This window comes from Bubalus bubalis, chromosome 23, assembly GCF_019923935.1.
Source record: "Bubalus bubalis isolate 160015118507 breed Murrah chromosome 23, NDDB_SH_1, whole genome shotgun sequence".
Classification (NCBI taxonomy): domain Eukaryota; kingdom Metazoa; phylum Chordata; class Mammalia; order Artiodactyla; family Bovidae; genus Bubalus; species Bubalus bubalis.
Window position 1 is genome coordinate 11,861,336 of NC_059179.1, and position 24,437 is coordinate 11,885,772.

A 24,437-nucleotide genomic window follows, 5' to 3' on the forward strand; every position below is an offset into this window, starting at 1 on the left:
AGTTGCATCATGTAGGATCTATTCCCTGACTAGGGATCGAACCCAGTCTTCCTGCATTAGGAGTGTGGAGTCTTAGCTATTGGACCACCAGGGAGGTCCCTAGTTATTATTTGATTTTTAAAAGTGTATCATTTTTTAGCCCTCTGCTACTCTTGCCTGGAAAATCCCATGAGCGGAGGAGCCTGGTGGGCTGCAGTCCATGGGGTCGCTAGGAGTCAGACACGACTGAGCGACTTCACTTTCACTTTTCACTTTCATGCCTTGGAGAAGGAAATGGCAACCCACTCCAGTGTTCTTGCCTGGAGAATCCCAGGGACGGGGAAGCCTGGTGGGCTGCCATCTATGGGGTCTCACAGAGTCGGACACGACTGAAGCGACTTAGCAGCAGCAGCAGCATGCATTGCCAACTGAGAGGAAGGGAGATGATGAGTTTAGAATTTATATAAGTAAATTGAGCACATTACATGTAATTTGATTATATGTTGATTTTCAGCTTATAAGTTGATTTTCAGCATTTGTGAAAAACATGTAGGGGTTTTTGAAAAAGAAAACATTCATTTCCTGGATTTACAATGCTTTCTTTTCACTATGAACACGAACATTAAATAAGCCACCTTCAGTCATGACTAGTGGCTTCAAACATCACCAGATAGTGACTGATGTGAGAGAACTTTGAAATCTACGAGGTGAAACACAAAGGTAAAATATTTGTGTTATTTTTATACCCTGCATCTCTCCTCAAAAGGCTTAAGGTAGTTAAAAAAACAAAACACCAAAACTTCTAAGTGCATTTGGTTGTTTCAGTTGGATTTAAAAAAAATTTTAATTGGCATATAATTGCTTTACAATGTCATGTTAGTTTCTGCTGTACAACAGTGTGAGTCAGCTGTGTATACATATATCCCTCCTTCTTGAGCCTCCCTCCTGCCCCTGCATCCCGCTTCTCTAGGTCATCACAGAACACTGAGCTGAGCAACCTGTGCTATACAGCAGGTGTCTGTCTACCCATGGCAGTGTATATATATGTCAATGCTGCTCTCTCAGCTCGTCCCACCCTCTCCTTCCCCCTCTGTATCCATAAGTCCATTCTCTACATCTGTGTCTCTACTCCTGTACTGCAAATAGGTTCATCAGAGCTATTATTCTAGATTCCAGTTTCAGTTTTCTGTGGCTTATTGAACAGTCATGAAGTACTGGGGCTAGCAATTCGAGGGTTTTGTCATTTATGTGACTGTGAGAATAAGCCATAGCCAATTAAAAGAACTTTAGGTGTGACACTTTTTTTGTGTGCAAATCTGACACATGTAACCTAGACTGTGTACATAACCAACTTCTCACTCTGTGCTTTCCAAATAACACTTGGCACACAGTCCAGATAATTTTCACCATGTGAAAAACATGGTGCATGTTTTTCAAGAACATGTACAAAAATCCGAATTCAATTTTTTCAGCAAACATTAGGTATGTACTTGACATGAGCCAGGGGTCAATGCTTTCTAGCCAAAATCACCAGGAACATATCATGTTGTACCAGTTGGACTTATTACTCACTGTACCAAGGGAGGGGAGAAGGCAATGGCACCCCACTCCAGTACTCTTGCCTGGAAAATCCCATGGATGGAGGAGCCTGGTAGGCTGCAGTCCATGGGGTCGCTAAGAGTTGGACACGACTGAGCAACTTCACTTTCAGTTTTCTCTTTCATGCATTGGAGAAGGAAATGGCAACCCACTCCAGTGTTCTTGTCTGGAGAATCCCAGGGACGGGGGAGCCTGGTGGGCTGCCATCTCTGGGGTCGCACAGAGTCGGACATTACTGAAGCGACTTAGCAGCAGCAGCAGCAGCAAGGGAGAAAGCACATCATAAGGGCCTGAGGGACTTCTCAGTAAGAGGATATTGGAAGGTGACTATTACAGGATTTGATTTGTTTTAGGTGATTTTGTGGAGGGGCTAAGGAAGCAGGAGTTTGAATTGGATGTCAGGAAGCTAGTTCATTCTATGAAAAAAAATAAAAGTAGAGAGAACCCATGTATGGTTAGGCTACTCAAGACAGCTACATCTCCCACCCAACCAGTGCCTGTTTCACCTACGCCCTACTCAGCTGAATGACTTTCCGGTGTATTTGTTCCAGGCCTCTGCTGGTGATTTTTCTTATCAAAAGGGCTGTGAGGGGTGGGCGCCTCTGCTGGTTTCTCTGGTAACTAATGAGCCCACCTGACATCAATTCCACTATAACTGGTAACTTCCCTCCCTTCTTCCCCTGGCGAAGACTGCCACCACGTTCTGCCACTTTCTGCAGCACACTATAAAGTGTCGCTCCAGGACCTTTCTTCAGATATGTAAGTTCCCCCATCCATTAATCTCTTTTGTCATCAAAAGAGTCTCTTTCTCGGGTCTTGAAGCTGGGCAAGCACAGACCTCGTGGTCTGCAGGGCACAGCTCAACAAGCTGTCAGGGATGGCAGGGGTGGAGGGCCGACTATGGGAGAAGGTACACAAAGTTAATAAAGCAGAGTGTTTGTCTTGTTCATTTGAGGGGTAGGATGGGCAAACAATAAGTCATTTATCAGAGGTGGATGGCTTGTGGAGTTAGTGGTGGTAAGAGAGGGCAAAGCAATAGGTTGGGGCCAGATTATAGAGGACCTTGAGTGGAGGAAACTGGGAGTCATTGAGTAAGTTTGAGGAGGTGCCAAGAATCACAACTGACAGCTCACGCTCCTAACAGGGTAGGGGTTTTCATACTCTTCTGATCATGTTACAATAAGAGATACATTTTACACCAAAACCTAGTACACATACACACAGACGCACACACGCCTGAGTTTTAACAGAACACGATTCAGCCTTACTACTAGAGCTGCCCTCTGTTTCCCGTTCCATTTGGCTACACTTCACCTCTCTCTATGCTACTTCACTCTTTTCTATTTCATGCTGGCTTTTGTGCACCCAATTGATTTTTCTTCCAACTCAGAAATGGCCTGAGGTCTGAAAAATATTGTTTTTAGAAGATAAATGACTGCGGTGTGGGGAAATAGGAGAAGGAGGGCTGTTCATAGCACAGCAATAGTCCATTTACCAAAAAATTCATTAATTCATTCAATCAAAAATATTTACGAAGTATCTCCTACATACCAAGCATGAAGATACAGATACCCAGACCCAGTAGCGCCCTTGGAGAGCTCATGGTCAGCAGGGAAGACAAGGAGTCAATTCACTGTTGCAAGTCTTTCATAGACAGATGTGAACATATTGCAGGATGATCTAAACTGCCTGAGAAAAATAGGGAAGATTTTACAGAGAAAAGGGCATTTGAGGTGGTTCTTGAAAGCTAAGGTTGCCAAGGTGAGGGGACTGGTGGAGTGTAACCTAAGGGAAGGGGTCGTGTGACAATGACAAGCAGGTCTGAAAGCACGGAGCGTGATCTGGGTAGGGTTGCCAGATGGAGTAATAAAAATAGAGTGCCGCCAGTCAAGTTTGAATTTCAGATAAACAATTACTAACTTTCAGCATAAGTATATGCCATCAGTGTGGGAGGGGCACGACATTCTGTGTGACTGGAATATGGGTGAGCCTGGGGGTGTACTGGGATCATGCTGTGAAATGTGATGAGAGAATAAAGAAACTCCCGTGTAGACTCAAGCTTCTACTGAAGGGTAATTTGAGAAATAATTCTGGAATGCTTGGAAAGAAATTAAAAAAAAAAACCCACTGAAAAATATGCAACCCTTGAGTCTTTAGCTTATTAAAAATAAAGGTAGAATCACAGTATGTAGGTGGGGTGATTATTAATTATTAACCATTATTAATTGTGTTTGAGTAACTGTTTCTCACCTTCTCTCCTGATGCCTTTGTCCTCATGTTCAGTTGAAAAGAGGGGAATGAACACATTTTGCTATAGGTACCAGTTTCTTATTACAGTCTAGACTGAAGCCATATTTAGGTTGGTAACAGTCATGGAATGAATAACACATGTGTGATCAGCCAAGTGAATCTTTTTTCTGTTTAAGCAATTTCCCAGATGTAATAGACACAGGTTGTCTACCTTATCCTCTCCCTTCTGCCTGCCCTCCCCAACCCCCATCTCATCTACTCTTCAAAATACTGTAAGGGTGACCCCTGGCAGGCATGTGATGGGGCAAGTAACTCAAGCTGGGCCAGGCAGTCTTCAGTCTCTCTTGTGCTAGTTGTAATTGTGACTTTGAACTCAGGAGCTCAGGGTAGCCATGTTTTTCTCCCATATGGACTGGAAAATCAGAGAACGCCAGTCAATATTGGGTGCAGGGTGTGGAGACCTGTGCAGCCTTTCAGTGAAGGAAGGATAGAGAGAGTGTGAGCATTTGGATTAAAGCAAAAACATACTAGAATGAGAAAGTGAAGAATGAAGAGACACAAAAGAGAGGAGAGAGAGGGAGACAGAGACAGACAGACCGACAGATAGATAGGGTTGGTTACATTCCATCTTTGAGTTTTGTGCCCTTTTACCTTCTATGTTTAAGATCACTCTTAAGATTCCTTTATGTTTAAGATCACTATGATGGATTCTGTGACCTGAAATGAGTACTAATTTAAAAACCAGATCACTGGGAACAGTGGCTCTTGTCAGTCTCTTGTTTCTGGAGAGTGAAGACCAGAGAAAGGGGATCCAAGCCTCAATGCTGTCATGGATGAGGGGAAAGGAATGTAATATCTTCTTTCAGGAGACATGCTTTCTCTCCATTTCCAGGCTCTGTGAAATATGTTTCAAGGTATATCTGTCTGCAACAGGACAGTCTGAGCATTGCTTGCCATTCAGTGCTCACGAAAGGAAAGTATGAAGACTGAGGAGAGTCAAGATTATGTAATTTTTTCAAATTGAAGATTTGTGGCAATCTTGAATCAACCACGTTCATTGATACCATTTTTTCCAAAAAGCATTTGCTCACCTTGTGTCTCTGTCTCATTTTGAGATTAAGCCCTGAGCCTTTGGAGTGGGAGCACTGACTCCAAGGCCCTGGACTACCAGAGAATTAACTCTAGGGAGTATCAAATATTGAGAACTCACACAAAGGAAACCACTTGAATACAAGACCTGGCATCACCCAACCACCAGTAGCACCCTGTACAGGAAGCCTCATCTAAACAACAAACAAAACAAAAATACAAACCCAGTCATCAGCAGACAGGATTACCACCTCACTCAGTCTTGCCCATCAGAGGGAAAACAAATGAACAAACAAACAAACAAAAACAACACAAATCTCACCCTATATGAAGCTTACACAAACACTGGACCAGCTTTAGGAGGGCAGAAACCAAAAGGAAGAAAGAATTCAACCTTCAAGCCTGGCGAAAAGAGACCTCAAACACAATAAGGTAAAAAAAAAATAATGAAAAGGCAGAGAAATACTACACAAATGAAGGAACAAATTAAAAACACAGACGATCAAATAAATGAAGAGGGAATAGGCAAACTACCTGAAAAATAATTCAGAATAATGATAGTAAAGATGATCAAAAACCTTGAAAACAAAATGGAGAAAATGCAAGAATCAATTAACAAAGACCTAGAAGAATTAGAGAATAGACATACAGAGACAAACAACACAATTACTGAAATTAAAAATACTCTAGAAGAGATCAATAGCAGAATATCTGAAGCTGAAGAGTGAATCAGTGAGCTGGAAGTTAAAATGATGGAAATAACTTCTGAAGAGCAGAATAAAGTATAAAGAATGGAAAGAACTGAGGATAGTCTCAGAGACCACTGGGACAATATCAAAGGCACCAACTTTTGAAATGTATGGGTCTCAGAAGAAGAAGAGACAAAGGAAGGGTATGAGAAATTTTTTGAAGAGATTATAGTTGAAAATTTCCCCAACATGGAAAAGGAAATAGTCAATCAAGTCCAAGAGGTGCAAAGAGTTCCATAGAGGATAACGCAAGGAGAAACACACCAAGACACATATTAATCAAACTAACAAAGACTAAACACAAGGAAGGAATATTAAAAGCAGCAAGGGAGCCTGTCGGCTGGAACCACCATCTTCCAGTAATTTGCCAAAATGACCAACACAAAGGAAAAGAGGAGGGGCACCCGCTGCATGTTCTCTAGGCCTTTCAAAAACATGGAGTTGTTCCTTTGGCCACATCTATGCAAATCTACAAGAAGGGTGATATTGTAGATATCAAGGGCATGGGTACTGTTCAAAAAGGAATGCCCCACAAATGTTGCCATGGCAAAACTGGGAGACTCTACAATGTTACCCAGCATGCTGCTGGCATCACTGTAAACAAACAAGTTAATGGCAAGATTCTTGCCAAGAGAATTAATGTGCCTATTGAACATGTTAAGCACGCTAAGAGCCTAGAGAGCTTCCTGAAACATGTGAAGGAAAATGATCAGAAAAAGGAGGAAGCCAAAGAGAAAGGGATTTGGGTTCAGTTGAAGCACCAGCCTGCTCCACCCAGAGAACACACTTCATGAGGACCAATGGAAAGGAACCTGACCTGTTGGAGCCCATTCCCTATGAATGTATGGCCTGTTGGGTGTAAAAATAAAGATCTGGACTGTACAAATGTTTCTATTAATTGAGTAGAGGTGTTCTGTTCAAATTCAGTGGGTGATGTGTTTTCAAATCTAGTGTTTCTTCTTCCTGAAAGATGTAAGATAGTTTGTTGTTCAGTATGTTCCATTGGTTAATAAACTGCCAGATATTGCCAAAATAAAAAAATAAATTGCCAAAAAAAACACAAAAAAAGCAGCAAGGGAAAAGCAACAAGTAACATACAGGGAAACCCCATGTGTTTAATAGCTGATGTTTCAGCAGAAACTCTGCAGGCCAGAAGGGAATGGAACAATATATTTAAAGTACTGAAAGGGAAAAATCTACAACCAAGATTACTGTACCCAGCAAGGATCTCATTCAGAATTGGTGGAGAGATAAAAAGCTTTTCAGACAAGCAAAAGTTAAGAGAATTCAGTGCCACCAAACCAGCTTTACAACAAATGTTAAAGGGACTTATATAGTCAAAAAATACAAGAGAAGAAAAAAATATCTACAAAATCAGCCCCGAACAATTAAGAAAATGGCAATAGGAACATATATCAATAATTACTTTAAATGTAAGTGGATTAAATGCCCCAACCAAAAGACACAGACTGGCTGAATGGATACAAAAACAAGACCCATATATATGTTGTCTACAAGAAACCCACTTCAGACCTAAAGGCACATATAAACTGAAAGTGAGAGGATGGAAAAATGTATTTAATGCAAATGGGAAGCAAAAGCTGGAGTAGCAATCCTCATATCAGACAAAACAGACCTTAAAATAAAGATTACAAGAGATAAGGAAGGACACTATGTAATGATCAAGGATCGATCCAAGAGGAAGACATAACAATTGTAAATATCTATGCACCCAACGTAGGAGCACCTCAATACATGACAAACACTAACAGACATAAAAGGAGAAATTGACAGTAACACAGTAATAGTAGGAGACTTTAACACCCCACTCACACCAATGGACAGATCATCATAACAGAAAATTAATAAGGAAACACAAGTCTTAAATAATACATTAGATGAGATGACTCTCATTGATATCTTCAGGACATTCCATCCAAATGCAGAAGAATACACCTTCTCAAGTGCACATGGAACATTCTCCAGGATAGACCACATCTTGGGTCACAAATCAAACCTCAGTAAATTTAATAAAATTGAAACTGTATCAAGCATCTTCTCTGACCACAATGCCATGAGACTAGATATCAATTACAAGAAAAAACTGTAAGAAACACAAACACATGGAGCGTAAACAACACGTTTCTAAACAACCAACAGCTTACTGGAGAAATCAAAAGTGAAATCAAAAAGTTTCTAGAAACAAATGGCAATGAAAACATGACAACTCAAAACCTATGGGATGCAGCAAAAGCAGTTCTAAAGGAGAGTTTATAGCAATACAATCCTACCTCAAGAAACAAGAAAAACATTGAATAGACCACCTAACTTTACACCTAAAACAACTGTAAAAAGAACAAAAAACCCCCAAAATTAGTAGAAGGAAGGAAATCATAAAGATCTGAGCAGAAATAAATGAAAAAGAAACAAAACAATAGTAAAGATTAATAAAACTAAAAGCTGATTCTTTGAGAAGATAAACAAAATTGACAAAACTTTAGCCAGAATGATCAAGAAAAAAAGAAGAATCAAATCAACAAAATTAGAAATGAAAAAGGAGAGGTTACAACAGACAATGCAGAAATACAAAGGATTATAAGAGACTATTATGAACAACTATATGGCAATAAAGTAGATAACCTGGAAGAAATGGACAGATTCTTAGACAAGTTCAATCTTTCAAGACTGAACCAGGAAGAAATAGAAATTATAAACAACCCAATTACAAGCACTGAAATTGAACCTGTGGTCAGAAATCTCCCAAAAAACAAAACCCAAGGACCAGATGGCTTCACAGAAGAATTCTATCAAACATTTAGAGAGGGGTGAATGCCTATCCTTCTAAAACTCTTTCAAAAAATTGCAGGGGAAGGAACACTTCCAAACTCATTCTACAAGTCCACCATCACCCTGATACCAAAATCAGACAAAGACAACACAAAAAAAGAAAACTACAGGCCAATATTACTGATGAACATAGATGCAAAAATCCTCAACAAAATTTTAGCTAACAGAATTCAGCAACACATCAAAAAGCTCATACACTATAATCAAGTTGGGTTTATTCCAGGAATGCAAGGGTTCTTCAGTATGCACAAATCAATCAATGTGATACACCATATTAACAAACTGAAAAATAAAAACCACATGATAATCTCAATAGATGCAGAAAAAGCCTTGGACAAAATTCAGCATGATTTATGATTAAAACTCTTTAAAAAATGGGCCTATAAGGAACCTACCTCAACATAGTAAAGGCCATATATGATAAGAAAAAACAAATGCAAAAAGGCAAAATGGTTGTCTGAGGAGGCCTTTCAAATAGCCATGAAAAGAAGAGAAGCAAACGGCAGAGGAGAAAAGGAAAGATATACCCATTTGAATGCAGAGTTCCAAAGACCAGCAAGGAGAGGTAAGAAAGCCTTCCTCACTGATTAATGCAATGAAATAGAGGAAAACAATAGAATGGGAAAGACTAGAGATCTTTTCAAGAAAATTAGGGATACCAAGGGAACATTTCATGCAAAGATGGGCACAATAAAGGACAGAAATGGTATTGACCTAACAGAAGCAAAAGATATTAAGAGAGGTGGCAAGAATACACAGAAGAACTATACAGAAAAAGATCTTCACAACCTGGATAATCACAATGGTGTGATCACTCACCTAGAGCCAGACATTCTGGAAAGCAAAGTCAAGTGGGCCTTAGGAAGCATCACTATGAACAAAGATAGTAGAGGTGATAGAATTCCAGTTGAGCTATTTCAAATCCTGAAAGATGATGCTGTGCAAGTGCTGCGCTCAGTATGCCAGCAAATTTGGAAAACTCAGTGGTGGCCACAGGGAAGGAAAATGTCAGTTTTCATTCCAATGCCAAAGAAAGGCAATGCCAAAGAAAGCTCAAACTACTGCACAATTGCAGTCATTTCACATGCTAGCAAAGTAATGCTCAAAACTCTGCAAGTGAGGCTTCAACAGTACATGAACCAAGAACCAGATGTTCAAACTGGATTTTAAAAAGGCAGAGGAACCAGAGATCAAATTGCCAACATCCATTGGATCATTGAAAAAGCAAGAAAATTCCAGAAAAACATCTGCTTCATTGTCTATGCTAAAGCCTTTGACTGTGTGGATCAGAACAAACTGGAAAATTCTTAAAGAGATGAGAATACCAGAGCACCTTACCTGCCTCATGAGAAATCTGTATGCAGGTCAAGAAGCAACAGTTAGAACTGGACATGGAACAACAGATTGGTTCCGAATCGGGAAAGAGGTAAGTCAAGGCTGTATATTGTCACCCTGCTTATTTAACTGATATGCAGAGTACATCATGAGATATGCTGGACTGGAAGAAGCACAAGCTGGAATCAAGATTGCCAGGAGAAATATCAATAACCTCAGATATGTAGATGACACCACCATTATGGCAGAAAGCAAAGAAGAACTAAAGAGCCTCTTGATGAAAGTGAAAGAGGAGAGTGAGAAAGTTGGCTTAAAACTCAACATTCAGAAAACTAAGATCATGGCACCTGGTCCCACCACTTCATGGCAAATAGATGGGAAAACAATGGAAACAATAAGAGACTATTTTGGGGGGGCTCCAAAATCACTGCAGATGGTGACTGCAGCCATGAAATTAAAAGATGATTGCTCCTTGGAAGAAAAGTTATGACTAACTTAGCACATTAAAAAGCAGAGACATTACTTTGCCAACAAAGGTCCATCTAGTCAAGGCTATGTTTTTCACAGTAGTCATGTATGAATGTGAGAGTTGGACTATAAAGAAAGCTGAGAGCCAAAGAATTGATGCTTTTGAACTGTGGTGTTGGAGAAGACTCTTGAGAGTCCCTTGGATTGCTAGGAGATTCAACCAGCTCATCTTAAAGGAAATCAGTCCTGAATGTTCATTGGAAGGACTGATGCTGAAGCTGAAACTTCAATACTTTGGCCACCTGATGTGGAGAATTGATTCATATGAAAACACCCTGATGCTGGGAAGGGTTGAAGATGGGAGGAGAAGGGGATGACAGAGGCTGAGATGGTTGGATGGGATCACTGATTCAATTACATGAGTTTGGGTAAGTTCCAGGAATTGGTGATGGATAGAGAAGCCTGGCATGCTGCAGTCCATGGGGTTGCAAAGGGTTGGACACAACTGAGCGACTGAACTGAACTGATGATAAGCCTGCAGCAAACATTATTCTCAATGGAGAAAAACTGAAAACATTCCCCCAAAGATTAGGAAGAAGACAAAGATGTCCACTTTCACCACTATTATTCAACATAGTTCTGGAAGTTCTAGCTACTTCCAGAGAAGAAAAAGAAATAAAAGGAATCCAGATTGTGAGAGAAGAAGTAAAGCTCTCACTGTTTGCAGATGACATGATACTATACATAGAAAACCCTAAAGATAGTATCAGAAAATTACTAGAGCTAATCAGAAAATTTAGCAAAGTTGCAGGATACAAAATCAATACACAGAAATCACTTGCATTTCTATATACTAACCATGAAAAATCAGAAAGAGAAATTAAGGAATCAATCCCATTCACCATTGCAACAAAAAGAATTAAATATCTAGGAATAAACTTATCTAGACAAAATAACTACACAGAAAACTATAAGGTACTATTGAAAAAATCAAAGATGACATAAACAGATGGAGAGATATTCCATGTTCCTGGGTAGGAAGAATCAATATTGTGAAAATGACTATACTACCAAATGCAATCTACAGATTCAATGCAAACCCTATCAAATTATCAATGGCATTTTTCACAGAACTAGAACAAAAAAATTTCACAATTCATATGAAAACAGAAAAGACCCTGTATAGCCAAAGTAGTCTTGAGAAAGAAGAATGGGACTGGAGGAATCAACCTTCCTGACTTCAGATTATACTACAAAGCCACAGTCATCAATACAGTATGGCACTGGCACATAAACAGAAATATAGACCAATGGACCAAGATAGAAAGCCCAGAAATAAACCCCTGCACCTATGGACATCTTATTTTTTGACAAAGGCAGCAAGAATATACAGTGGGGCAAAGACAACCTCTTCAATAAATGGTGCTGGGAAAACTGGATTTCTGCTGCTGCTGCTAAGTCGCTTCAGTTGTGTCCAACTCTGTGCAACCCTATAGACAGCAGCCCACCAGGCTCCGCCATACCTGAGATTCTCCAGGCAAGAACACTGGGGTGGGTTGCCATTTCCTTCTCCAATGCATGAAAGTGAAAAGTGAAGTTGCTCAATAAGTTTCAGACTCTTCGTGACCCCGTGGACTGCACCCTACAAGGCTCCTCTGTCCATGGGATTTTCCAGTCAAGAGTACTGGAGTGGGGTGCCATTGCCTTCTCTGGGGAAAGCTGGACAGCTCCATGTAAAAGAATGAAATTAGAACACTTCCTAACACCATACACAAAGATAAACTCAAAGTGGATTAAAGACCTAAATGTAAGACCAGAAACTATAAAACTCTTAGAGGAAAACATAGGCAGAACACTTGATGACATAAATCAAAGCATGATTCTCTATGACCCACCTCTTAGAGTAACAGAAATAATAACAAAAGAAAACAAGTGGTTCCTGATTAAACTTAAAAGCTTTTGCACAGCAAAGGAAACTATAAGCAAGGTGAAAACACAACCCTCAGAATGGGAGAAAATAATAGCAAATGAAACAACTGCCAAAGGATTAATTTCCAAAATATACAACCAGCTCATACAAGTCAATACCAGAAAAATGAACAATGCAATCAAAAAATGGGAAAATACCTAAGCAGACATTTATCCAAAGAAGACATAGAAATGGCTAACAAACACATGAAAAGATGCTCAACATCAATCAGCATTAGAGAAATGCAAATCAAAACCTCACACCAGTCAGAATGGCCATCATCCAACAGTCTACAAGCAATAAATGCTGGAGAGGGTGTGGAGAAAAGGGAATGCTCTTGTACTATTGGTGGGAATGTAAATTGATACAGCCACTATGGAAGATGGTATGGAGATTCCTTAAAAAACTAGGAATAAAACCCCCATATGACCCAGCAATCCCACTCCTAGGCAAATACCCTAAGGAAACCAAAATTGAAAAAGACCCATGTATTCCATTGTTCATTGCAGCACTATTTGCAGTGGTGGAGCATGGAAGCATCTAGACGTCCATCCACAGGTGAGCAGATAAAGAAGTCGTGGTGCATATACACAATGGAATATTACGCAGCCATCAAAAGAAATGCCTTTGAGTCAGTTCTAATGAGGTGGATGAACCTAGAACCTATTATACAGAGTGAAGTGAGTCAGAAAGATAAATATCATATTCTAATGCGTATATATGGAATCTAGAAAAATTGTACTGAAGAATTTATTTACAGGGCACAATGGAGAAACAGACAGAGAGAATAGATTTATGGACATGGGGAGAGGGGAGGAGAGGGTGAGATGTATGGAAAGAGTAACATAGAAACTTACATTACCGTATGTAAAATAGATAGGCATCAGGAATTTGCCGTATGGTTCAGGAAACTCGAACAGGGGCTCTGTATCAACCTAGAGGGGTGGGATGGGGAGGGAGATGAGAGGGAGTTTCAAAAGGGAGGAGATATATGTACACCTACGGCTGATTCATGTTGAGGTTTGACGGAAAACAGAAAGATTCTGTAAAGCAATTATCCTTCAATAAAAAAATTAATTAAAAAAACCATATCACTAAAGTTGTTTTGAAAACTCCTGTGATTATTGCAGTTGAGCAGGGATTATGAGATAGCTATTTACTCACTGGGGCTTCCCAGGTGGTACTAGCAGTAAAGAACCTGTCTGCCAATGCAGGAGACATAAGAGATGAGGGTTCGATCTCTGGGTTGCGAAGATCCTCTGGAGGAAGGCACAGCAGCAATCCACTCCAGTATTCTTGCCTGGGAAATCCCATGGACAGAGGAGCCTGGTGGGCTATAGTTCATAGGGTCCCAAAGAGTAAGACATGACTGAAGTGACCTACCAGGCACGCACATTTACTCACTAGGTAGATCTTGACCCTAGAACTCCTTAATGGCAGACAGAAGGAAATATGGTTTTCATTAAAGTGTGTGAACTGCTACTACACATGACAGAAACTACCCAGGCATACCGCTTCTCTCTCCCTCCTGGAGCTAGTTCTGGATTTGTTCTAGGAAAAACCCGTGGGTTTAATTTGAAGCCAGTTTATTTTCATTGGTTTTGCAGTTCTTTTGTGGTGCTTTTAATATGACACAATTTAGGGTTTCCCAAGTGTATTGTAAAGCTTTAGTTCAGCCATGGGATAAAAGAAGGAGGGAAGTTCCATGGTCAGGTCATGGGGGCTTTAGGTAAAACATTTTATAGTACACTGTGGAGCCTTTGCTGTGCTCATATGCAATGTGAATTTCTAAAAGGGAGAGAGCTGATGCTGCATTTCCTAAACTCACTTGACCACAGCATGGAGTATTTCACTGGACTAGCATCTCCCAGGACACACCACGGGATAGGACAGCTGATTGTGCACGGGGCGGCTCTCACTGCTGCTCTGTGTAGGAGGGGACGTCTCCTGCCTGGTGCCTCTGGCACATAACGTTGCTCTTCAGGTGACAGGAAAATGACCTGACTGCCAGTGATTCTGCAGTACTCTTGAAGTTGTTAAGAGAACAGATTATTTTAAAGAGGAACACATGTATACCTGTGACGGATTCATTTTGATATTTGGCAAAACTAATACAATTATGTAAAGTTTAAAAATAAATAAAATTAAAAAAAAATAAAGAGCTTCTCCTAAGAGAAAGGGAAAGCTTGGCATAGTGTGTATCTAGGTCAGGGGGTCCACAGACAAGAGATGTGTGGAGAGGATTCAGGTGCTCTCTAAACCTGGATAGAAATAGAAACCCGTATCTTCATTTTATCAACATCCGTCCAAAATTTAGCAATGCCTATAGTTATGAATGTGGCAACAGATCCCAGTAATATGTGCAGAACCTGTGACTTTGTCAGCAACAGAAATCATAGATTTATATGTCAAAGTTGTTGCAGGTTTCTCAGAATATTACTTGTGCTTCTCGCTAGTTTGAAATTATGGTAATTATGACGCCTATCAGTAGGTTGATCTTGTTATTTAATGTGTTACTAAAGAAGCACATAATCACCAAAGTGTGTGTGTGTGTGTGTGTGTGTGTGTGTGTTTTGGCCACACTGGTGCAACATGTAGGGTCTTATTTCCCTGACCAATGATTGAACCTGAGCCCCCTACAATGGGATCATAGTGGCTTAACCACTGGACTACCAGGGAAGTCCCTACCAAAGTATTTTGATAATAACTTTACCTCTCAAGCACATCACCTGTCCCTTGGTAGGGCTTCATGAATATTGACTAATGTTACCACCAGCCCCATCACCACCATGTGACTAAGCTTTCATATTTGTTGTATTAAAATGTCTCATTTTACTTCCAACCTCAGAGTAGTAAGGCGTTTAATACTGATCAAATCAGATCGAATTATTTGCCTTGCTGATTCTTTTGCACATGATATGTGCTAGAAAACTGCAGCACTTACAAGAAACTTTAACTTGTTTATAAATTCCTTTATGCATTCACCTGTCAAGTATTTATCTGCCAGGCCCTCTTTCTTGGTTTCTGCTCAGGTAATGTCGGTGTGGTTGGAGTGGAAGTAAAGGGGGAAACAGTAAATGGAAAGAAGTCATCATAATCTATTTGTCCAACATTCATCTTCTCCCTGTCTTGTCTCTGTTAACTCCAGAAAATTCAAGGGAAATGTTGCCATCGGTTTCTAACACCGTACTCTGAGCCTCAGGGCACTGGGGAAGTTGAAAAACAACACAGGCTCCGGCTACGGTGTTTTTACAGGGTCACTTTCAAAGACTGTGGCACCCATGTTCTCAGGTTATCTGATATTTAAGTGCCTCTTTAAACTTTATTTTTGAAAAGTGGAGTATAATTGCTTTACCATGTTGTGTTAGTCTCTGCTGTACAACAATGCAAATCACCTACAAGTGTACATATATCTGCTCCCATCTGAGAATTCCTCCCACCCCTCTCAGTCATCACGGAGCACTGAGCTGAGCTCCCTGTGCTATAAGCAACTTCCCACTAGCTAGCTATGAGACACATGATAGTATAAACATCAGTGCTACTCTCCGTTTGTCCCGCCCTCTCCCCACTCTGCTCTGTCCATAAGTCTGTTCTCTACATCTGTGTCTGTATTCCTGCCCTGCAAATAGGTTCTTCAGTACCATTTTTCTAGATTCAATAAATATGTATTAATATATGATACTTATTTTTCTCTTTCTGACTTCACTCAGTATGACAGACTCTGGATTCAATCACACCACTACAAAGGACCCAATTTTGTTCCTTTTTACAGCTGTGTAATATTCCATTGTCTATATGTACCACATCTTCTTTATCCATTTATCTGTCAGTGGACATTTAGGCTGCTTTCATATCCTGGCTATCGTAAACAGGGCTGCAATGAACACTGGGGTACATGTACATTTTTGAATTATGATTTTCTCAGGGTAGTGGGATTGCTGAGTCATGTGGTAGTTTTATTTTTAGTTTTTTTTAAGGAACCTGTACTGTTCTTCACAGTGGCTGTACCAATTTACATTCCCACCAATAACATTTATTGTTTGTAGATTTTCTGATGGCCATTCTGACTGGTGCGGGGTGATACTTTGTAGTTTCGATTTGCATTTCTCCAACAATGACCGATGTAGAGCATCTTTTCATGTGTTTGTTGGCCATCTGTATGTCTTCTTTGGAGAAATGTCTATTTAAATCTTCTGCCCATTTTTGATATTTTTTATATTGAGCTGCACGAGCTGTTTGTATGGTTTGGAGATTAATCCTTTGTCAGTTGCTTCATTTGCACATATTTTGTCCCATTCTGAGAGTTGTCTTTTTGTCTTGTTTATGGGTTCATTTGCTGTGCAAGAGCTTTTCAGTTTAATTGGAAATGCCTTTTGTCTAACCTTCTCTGGATTGTTTCAGACAGAAAGTGGAAGATTGGCCAGGTGAGAATGAGATCTCTACCAGATTAAGTTGTGTCCCCTGAAAGATGAGTCTAGGTCCTAATCTCGTGCCTGTGAGTGCTACCTTATTTGGAAATAGGGTCCTTAAAAGATGTAATTCAACTAAGAATCTTGAAATGAGAACATTCTAGACTTAGGATGGGCCCTAAGTCCAATGATAATGTCCTTATAAGTGACAGAGAAGTGTCCTTATGAGTGACTCAGAGGCACACCAGGAAGAAGGCCATATGGAGACGGAGGCAGAGGTTGGAGTGTTGCAGCCACAAAACAGGGAAGTCCAGGAGCCACTGGAAGCTGGAAAAGGCGAGGCAGGATTCTTTCCTAGAGTTTCTGGATGGAATGTGGCCCTGTGAACCCCTTTATTTTGGACTTCTGGCCTCCAGAGTTTTAAGAAAACAAACTTCTCTTATTTTAACCCATCATATCAGTGGCAATAATCAGGAAGCTAGTACATTTTCCTCTTCCACTGGATACGGTGTGGAGCACACCAGTGTTCAGCCAGTCCTGTGGTTTGAGTGACAGACATTGCTATGGTCTGAATGTTTAGGTCCTCCCCAAATTCCTATGTTGAAATCCTAACTCCCCAATATAGTGGTCTTTGGAGGTGGGGTCTTTGGGAGGTGACTGGGTCATGAGGCGAAGTGTTCATGGATGAGATTAGTGCCCTTGTATAAGAGGGTCCAGAGAGCACCTCCTGTCCTCCTGCCATGTGAGGACACAATGAAAAGATGGTTGCCTATGAACCAGGAAGCAGGCTTTCACCAGACACCAAATCTACTGGCACCCAGATGATGGAATTTCCCAGCCTCCAGAACTGTGAGAAATAAAATATTGCTTATGAGCCACTTTGTTATAGCAGCCTCACTGGACTTAAGAAGACAGACATTCTTTAGTAGCTTCAGGATATTTTCCATTGATTCAGAGTCCAGCCCCAATTGGTTTGAACTTCATTTACCTATTTCTCTCCAGCCACCCTCTCTCTCTTTTTTTCTACTTTTAGGATAGAATCAAAGTCACCAGAAGACCTAATAATTATTCCTGTCTCATTCAGAGTTGTCTCAAATGATCCCAAGTCAACCAAGTGACTATACCTATCTGATCTGATACTATACAAATAGTTCTTCCCTCCTCTTGTGAAGGTCAGCAGGCTGGAATTGATGAGAGACTGATGAGAGAAGATGATTGAGGGAGGCCCCCTCTTTCTCTGGGCATTGCCCTCTGATCTCACCCCCAAGAACCTCTCTCCAGACTCTGTCCCCCTGCTCATAGGAGAGAGAGACTAGGAACTAACCTGAACACACATGAGCAGGGGAAGAAGGCTTTGTATGGGGGCAATTGTTACTGATGTGCCCTTGTATGGGGTGGTGCCCTTCCTGGGGCCATTTGCAAAAATGAGTAGGAATGGACATGAACTTGGGCAAACTCTGGGAGATGGTGAGGGACAGGGAGGCCTGCTGTGCTGCAGTCCACGGAGTTGCAAAGAAAAGGACATGACTGGGCGAATGAACAGCAACAACTCTTGGGAAAGAGTTTTACCTTAAATTCTTAAGGTAATTTTTAATTTTACCTTAAACAAGGCTTGGCTTGGGCTTTGAAGGGAGCAGTGAATGTCACCATGGCACATAGAGCAGGGAGGAAAAGCCCCATGGACACTCCATGGAGCTCCCAGACATATTTAGGAGAGAGGGCTAGATTCTGCAACTGTGCGTGGAAAGGGAGCCAGAGAAATAGGTGTTGTTATCTGTCTCTTCTGCTTCTCTTATGGAGACCCTGGTTTTGACTCCAGACTGGAATGACCTGGGAAACGCTGGTAACAGTGCAATATAACACCAGTCACATCTGCTGAAAGCCATCAAGGCTGGAGCACGTTGAAAAACACTAAGTTCACTTTTAAAAGCCAACGAAAAGAAGTTATAAAACTTGTTGCAATTTAGTGAAATTGATCAATAAAGATAATTTATTTTGCATAGATGTGGATAATAAACTTAAATTACAAAATAAATTTCCAGGGTTAGATAGAACCCAATAAGGGCATCATGGCTTCCCTGATAGCTCAGTTGGTAAAGAATCCACCTGCAATGCAGGAGACCCTGGTTCAATTCCTGGGTCAGGAAGATCCGCTAGAGAAGGGATAGACTACCCACTCCAGTATTCTGGCCCAGAGAATTTCATGGACTATGGTCCATGGGGTTGCAAAGAGTCGGACACCACTGAGCAACTTTCACTTACTCACTCAAGGGCATCGTGTCCTTTCTTCTCTTCTCATCATAAACTTGCAGTCATATGGCCAAAAGCTACACCTGCAGCAAAAATGTAGCTTTGGTCCTGCCCCCTCCTCCTCTGCTCCCTGGACCAGCTCAATGATGAAGATGTGTGATGCTTCAGGGGCCTTCTTGGTTCTCTGAGTGAAAGTATTACTCCAGAAAAAATATCTCTGTGGCCCTCCTCTCTTCTTTCTGTCTCTCTCAGCCATCTCAGGTGTTGAGTATCTGGGAACATCTCAGCATCTCAGGCCTCCACTGACCTAGCAGCTGCTCCCAAAAGAGCAGCCGGGAATCCTGGGGATCAGAGACTCTCACTGGGTGACCTTCAATTGTGAGGAAATGTTCTGGCTTTTCCATCAAGTGCTGTGGTTCTGAGCTACCATGAGCAAGGAGCTGTGCTAGGATGCCTGCAGGGCTTCACATAGCCCATTCTCACAAGTATTTAGGGAGAGAGAACACACACTGCGATTAGAAAAGGAAGAAGAAAGTGATCTCAGTGAGGCAGCAGCGAGTGGTGGCATGGAGTGAGATCTTAATTCCCTGCCCAGGAATTGAACCTGGGTAGCCAGGATGTACTCTTGCCTGGCAAATCCCATGGACGGAGGAGCCTGGTAGGCTGCAGTCCATGGGGTCGCCAGGAGTCGGACACGACTGAGCGACTTCACTTTCACTTTTCATTTTCATGCATTGAAGAAGGAAATGGCAACCCACTCCAGTGTTCTTGCCTGGAGAATCCCAGGGACAGGGGAGCCTGGTGGGCTGCTGTCTCTGGGGTTGCAGAGTCGGACATGACTGAAGCGACTTAGCAGCAGCAGCAGCCAGCATGAAAACTAGGAATCCTAGCCACCAGACCAACAAGGGCTAGAGGCTAGAAGCTAATTTTTCCTGGATCTTTGTCTCCAGTGAAAAATGCATTTATCACAGAGGCAGAAGCGGGACATGCAGGTACAAACTTTATTATTAGAGACACAGCACAGCAACAAGTGGGAGAGCACATAGAGACACAGTTTGCTAAGTTGAGATAGAAGCAGGGCAGAGACGCACATCCAGAGAGAAAGGGTGTGGGCGTCCCCCCCTAGTGAGGAAGAGCACTGTAAAGAGGCGGTTAAATCATTTACATAGATCAGTTCTTCTGGGTCTTTGTCCTCCTTCAGGACAATTATCTGGTTTCTTTTCCAACACTAGACCTACTCTGGGATGCTCCCCTGGATACTGAAGTGAAGGCTTCTGGGAGGAACAAGACTCATTATGGCCTGGAGTTATCCCCTGACTTTTGATTCTGAGGAGGGTTTTTGTGCATGTGTAGTATCTCCGTTCGGAGAAGGCAATGGCACCCCACTCCAGTAGTCTTGCCTGGAAAATCCCATGGATGGAGGAGCCTGGAAGGCTGCAGTCCATGGGGTCGCTGAGGGTCGGACACGACTGAGCGACTTCACTTTCACTTTTCACTTTCATGCATTGGAGAAGGAAATGGCAACCCACTCCAGTGTTCTTGCCTGGAGAATCCCAGGGACGGGGGAGCCTGGTGGGCTGCCGTCTATGGGGTCACACAGAGTTGGACACGACTGAAGTGACTTAGCAGTAGCAGCAGTATCTCCGTTATTTTTTACTCAGAGTTTTTGCCTTTCTTTATCCTTGCCATGATTATTCCCTTGAGATGAACATAAGAGACAAAGACTGGCTATTTACCCTGTTTCTATTGTTACTTCCATTTCTGAGAGCAAACAGAGGGCTGGTTGTAAATTTCTCAACTGGAGCCCACCTATCTTTTGCCTCAGAAAATGGAAAGAGAAAGCTGGCTGATTGTGAATTTCCAACCTGGACCCTGTCAATCTCCCACCTCAAAAGCAATAGGACAGTGTCATGTAATGGCTAAGAGCCTGGGCTTTGAACTCCCCAGTGGCCCTGGGATGAGTCTCAGGGCTCCTTGGCACCTGGCTGTAAAGGAACTGGCCTCCTGTCCAGTCCCAGGTGCTGGTGGGGGGACCTAGAAAACCTGGAGGAAAGCTCTTCAGGACAGCACAGGTCCCCAGAGGTGTGGGCCAGAGGCATGAGCCCTTCACCCACCTGCGTCTGCTCCTGGTTTGCTGTAAGGACTACAAGAGCTCATGAAAAGCAGATACTCAGCACAGCTACTAGCACATAATAATCTCTCAAAAGCAGTGCTATTATTGTTTCAACAGCAAGAATTGCCAGACTCCTGAGGATAGAAGCAATTCCTGGAGGGATTCATGAGAGGGGAGAGATTTAGGCAGTAAGAGGCTTCTGGGGTGGGGGACCTGAGAGAAGATGACATCAGGTAGATGTACTGTGAGATGGCTTTAAAAGGGTCATCAAAATACCACCTAGTGGCTGGCCTTGGAACTATGGGGGCAACCTTTGTTAGCAGTCTGTGGCTTTGTTATTGATCAGTGTTCTTCACCCTCCTTGATCAATAGAAATGGATAGGAGGCCAGACAAGAAATTCAGGCAAGGCTTTATTGGGGCCCCTGTTGCAATAGGGGGGAGTGATAACAAGTAACAGTTTCCTTGCTCACTCCCTGATGAGGGTGGAGAGTTGATTCCTTTTATGTGGGGAGGGTAGGGGTGGGTCCTGGGGTTGGGCCAGAGGGATGGCTTAGGTGGTTTGCCCATCCCTTTGATGGTGGTGTATGCAAGGGGCATGGACAGCACCCTGCTTTTGCTCCCAGCTCTTCAGAAGTGGCAGCTGGATTTTTGGTCTTTAAAAATCTTGTATCTTGCTGCTAAGTCACTTCAGTCATGTCCAATGCTGTGCGACCCCATAGACGGCAGCCCACCAGGCTTCCCCGTCCCTGGGATTCTCCAGGCAAGAACACTGGAGTGGGTTGCCATTTCCTTCTCCAATGCATGAAAGTGAAAAGTGAAAGTGAAGTCGCTCAGTCGTGTGCGACTCTTCGCAACCCCATGGACTGCAGCCTACCAGGCTCCTCCGTCCATGGGATTTTCTAGGCAAAAGTACTGGAGTGGGGTGCCATTGCCTTCTCCGTTTTGTATCTTACCGTTCATAGTTTGCCCCAGCTGCGCATGCACACAGTTCTTTAGTCCCTTGTCATTTCTTTTTAGTCCCTTATAGCACAGGGAAGCCTGGCATGCTGTGGTCCATGGTGTCGCAAAGTTCCCGACATGACTTGGCGACTGAACACCAACTACGTTTCTTTGCATTTTGTTGCTCAAGGAGCCGTCTGTCCAGGTGTAAGCACTACAGCAAAGGGCCCCAGGACCCAGCCTGTCTCAGCTTGAGCCCCACAGACCAGGTGAGCAGGTGTCTTCAGTGGTGGGTTGCTGGGGGAGGGCAGGGCCTGAGGAGAGCCAAGGCCCAGAGGCCAAACTTAAGGGGGTGTTGAGGGAACAGTGGGTAAACCCCACCCCTTCCCAGCTGGAGCAGAGGTTTGGCGTAAACTATAAAATTGAAGAGAGTATCTCTGAGGCTGTGACAAGGAGAAGAAAGCTAAGGAGAGATCAGATTTCCAGGAGGCTTAGAGCAGCCCCAGAGGGAAGTTATGAGCAGGGTGGTGTTGGGGTGTGTGAGGGGGTGGGGTGCCTCCCCAAAGCAGGACTCACAGGGCGAAATATCTCTCCCAGCCCCGCTGAAGTGTACCCTCCTCCCCAGCTAATTCCAGGCTGGCATCACCTTCTACTGAGCGAAACAGTGGGGCGGCCTGAGAGCTGCTGTTTACCTTAGCAAACAGCGGCGAGCCTATGCCAGTGAATCCTGAAAAGGATTAAGGCTGTAAATTAAAGTTTAGGAAACAAGAAATGAAACAAGGCCTTTAATCTTGTAGCCCCCAATAGGCAAACTGCTCTGTTCAAGCAGTTCAGCTGCCATGATGCTGGGTGACCGGCAAAACACTGAAAAAGCCTCTTAAAACTAAGGTTGAGGAATCCACGATGTGACACCATCCTATTAGAAAAGGGGCTCCGCAGAGCGGCTCACTGCTCCTGCACCCTCCTGGCCGCCAGGGCTTCCCTCCTGGCTTCCTGTACACCCAGAATATAACGGCCTCTCCCTTTCCTGTCAGGAGGAACAAGCCCAGAAGGGTGAGGCTGAGAAAAGGCCATTCGTTAGCTTTGGAAGCAGGAAATTGGGTGACCTTGACTAGGGCAGCTTTCACAGGCCCGGGAGAGCAGAGGGTGCCGACGGGCTCCCCCACTAGGGGGCGTGCTTGGCCGACTCACCGGGGCCTCGGGAACAGGTCTCAAGTGGGGCGGGCCCTGTACCCTCTTCGTCCCCCGCCCACGGAGGCCTCCACACCCTCTTCACAAGTGAGTTCTTAAAACATCAATTTTATTTTGTGTTTCTTATTTCAAAAGGAATATACCGAAAATTCGGAAAAAACAAAAACCAAAAACCAAAAACAGAAGACCATAGAGGAAAAAAAATTGCCTACAATCCTCAAACTAAGGAATTCCTCTGTTAGCATTTTAGCGTATAATGAGTTGATTTTTTTTTTTTTTAATTAAGTGACAGCTGGCATCAGCATTTATCTTTGGGGTGAAATTCTTTTTTTTGAGAAAAATAAACTGGTACATTTTCTGGTTCAGCGTGGGAGGACAATTTGCAGGAAAGAGAGAGATGGGGTGTGGGTGTCCTCTACCAAGGAGATTCAGCGGAAGCTGTATGACCTGGCTTTCTTTCGTTTCTTTTTTTGCAGCAAATGCATTTGTTGCATTGTGTGACTGGATATTTTGGTGCTGTGCGGAGATATTAATTTCAAGTCTAGATCAATACAAGCAGCGTAAGCATGGAGTCTGGGAAGGAACTCGGGGGGCCATGAACACAGAAATTCAGGGTGAAGCTGCAGAAATCTGGGGGCAGGCGTTTGGACTTCCACAGTCTGTGGTGGACTAACAGGGGTCAGTCAGCTATACCCAGAAATTTGGGGAAGGAAAACATCCAGCTGGGTTATGTCATGCTAGAAATTTATCATTAGGATCAAAATTTATCATCGGGATCGTATTTGCTTTTTTGATTGCAATGTGCCTGACATTAAACTTTAGATCGCTAAGGCGTCCACATCAAAGACATCCCTCTCCAACAGACACATTGCCAGCTACACTAGATAAAAGAGCCAGACGTGGTTCACCCATGAAGTTCCCTCTTTTTTTTTTTTTTTCCAGAAAACTCTGGTTATGGTAGATAAACAGCTGTTCATTTCACTGACCTCTTGTTTTCCCTTCCTGAGCTTTAATTCTGGATTTTATGATGTGTTTTTTTGAAGAGGGTACTGAATTTATTACTTATTTTTGTTAACTGCAGGGACATAGACAGAAATTCTTAACTTTCCCTGTATCACTGATAGAAATGTGACTGACTCAGGTTCGTGGAGTCCTTAATCACTAGAAATTGATAAGGGGCCAGAGGAGGAATTCAGGCAAGGGTTTATTGACATTCAGGTGCTCCTGTTTATTCCCAAGGTGGGGAACA

General features: G+C 42.6%; 1 long non-coding RNA gene and 1 pseudogene across 1 annotated transcript; both read left to right on the forward strand.

Moving 5' to 3' along the window:
• Window positions 1–1,918: 1,918 nt before the first annotated feature.
• LOC123331369 lies at window positions 1,919–24,437 on the forward strand. The gene is made up of 3 exons (XR_006547959.2): window positions 1,919–2,337; window positions 22,188–22,266; window positions 23,665–24,437. It is a non-coding gene; the product is annotated as an uncharacterized LOC123331369 (long non-coding RNA).
• LOC123465308 lies at window positions 5,616–6,886 on the forward strand (annotated as a pseudogene).